The following is a 1,800-nucleotide window of genomic DNA, read 5'->3' as shown; positions in this document are numbered from 1 at the left end:
TCATGAAAGTGATAATGAAACAAGTGGCAGTAGTGATGACACTGATTTTGAGCCAGGGTCCCTTTCCCCCAGACCAAAAGATTGCTGGACTTTTGATCTTGAAGTTCCATTTCAGAAATGGATTGAATTTATGCCTGAAACAGTTCAATACAAAAACAATTTCTCTAAAACACAAAAAAGGGAATACACAGTTTTGAAGCCTGGCATCTGGACGCATGTGATAAATCACCACATTTGGCAAGAAGTGAAAAGCCCCTGCACATTTGCCTTTAAAACACATGTGCATTTGATGCTTTTTGTCAATGCTTATGTTGTGCTTTCTGTGATAGTGTCACCTTTGCAAATATTGCTTGTGGTGAGGACTCCAACAACCTCCTCCAGCTAGTGAAAACCATCACCACAAAGGGTCTGAATGCACAGGCCTACATACAGAGGGCAGAGCTGCTGAGTGGAATATTCAAACCTGTCCAACTGAAGTCTGGTGCTCTCCAAATCGACGCACAGTGCCACATCTCCACTATCATTGAAAAATCAGTGACAAAACATGCACGTGTTTACTTCACAAAACAGTGCTCCTCACAGTATTGCAGTCACAGCACACAAGTCACAAAGGAAATACCGTTTGTTTGTACTTCTGTTGCTGTATTGCAGGCTTCTGGTATCGCTTATCTTCAGACCGCAGTGGAAGAAGGCCTTAACCTTCCGGAGTCCCCCTGTCTCAGGCCAATCCAAAGTCCATCAGTGTCCCTCTGCATTCAAGACAGACTCTACATCAGGAAAAGTGCTCTGTGCAGGGAAAGTTTCTCACAGTTACAGTCTGGGAGAACTTCTGTGGATTGACACTGACCTGGGAAGCAACTCCATAGAATTTCCTTTGAGTGAATTTCCCTCCAATCTGATGCTCCAAGGAGAGAGATTTACTTTAAGGGCAGTCATTGCTTTCAAAGGAGGCTTAATCCAGGACGCTCTTGGACATTATGTGGCCTACTGCAGGAGGTCTCCATGTGTCTAGGAGATGTATGACGACCTGAGAAGTGGAGTGACAGGAGTGTCAGAAAAAAACAAAATATGCACACATGCAGTGTTATACACAAAAGATTGATTGCACTGTTTACATGTAATCTCACAAGTATTTTTGTTGTAAACCACACACCCATGTTTTCCTACTCCTGTTTGGAGAAGTTGTTTCTGCTCTTCTGGAAGTCAGACTTGATGGAGTTTGCACTTAAATCTATTATTCTGTGTGGCACTTTTGGTTTGAAGGCAGACAGTGTGGCATGGCTTGTCAGTATTAAGCGTTTTTAAGTTTAAGATTTTAAAGGTCCATTATTTGTGTTAATGAATGTCCGATAGTACACTTTAATACAGTTTCACAAGTAAAATAATTTTGACAATTCATTGAGTCATGAGTTTCCACATACATACATGCATATAATACACACACACACATATAGCTTATGTATGTATAAACACAGAGATACAGCAAACATATTATGGTGCGTGTATTTATGACATATACTGTTATTCACGTAATGACACAGTAACAAGTAAAAACATTTACCTTGGAGTTGGTGTTACATTCCACTTATCCTGTGATCCGCTGTGTCTGTTATAAGTTGGAAACAGTCGATAGGTAACTTAACTAGGATCCGCTTGGATCTTACCTTGTTACTTTAACTGTATAGTTTAAAAAAAACACAGTCGCAAAAACGAAACTTCTACCCGGCACAAACCAGCACAAACGAAGCACTAACGATTGAGACTATTTTGGGTGAATTTGGAGCGGGTGGGCGGGCTGAG

The 1,800-nt window shown here is 41.1% G+C and overlaps 1 long non-coding RNA gene across 2 annotated transcripts; it reads right to left on the bottom strand.

Annotated features, from left to right (window-relative positions):
- Positions 1 to 290: 290 nt before the first annotated feature.
- LOC107653285 (uncharacterized) lies at positions 291 to 1,800 on the bottom strand. Of its 2 annotated transcripts, XR_001630205.1 has the most exons (4): positions 1,562 to 1,800; positions 848 to 1,027; positions 620 to 749; positions 291 to 517 (listed from the first exon to the last, which is right to left on the bottom strand). It is a non-coding gene; the product is annotated as an uncharacterized LOC107653285 (long non-coding RNA). The 2 variants fall into 2 exon arrangements; XR_001630204.1 differs by lacking the exon at positions 1,562 to 1,800 and having other exon boundaries at positions 848 to 1,329.

Source organism: Sinocyclocheilus anshuiensis, unplaced genomic scaffold (genome assembly GCF_001515605.1).
Source record: "Sinocyclocheilus anshuiensis isolate Anshui unplaced genomic scaffold, SAMN03320099.WGS_v1.1 scaffold219, whole genome shotgun sequence".
NCBI lineage: Eukaryota > Metazoa > Chordata > Actinopteri > Cypriniformes > Cyprinidae > Sinocyclocheilus > Sinocyclocheilus anshuiensis.
This window is presented reverse-complemented; position numbering and strand designations above follow the sequence as displayed.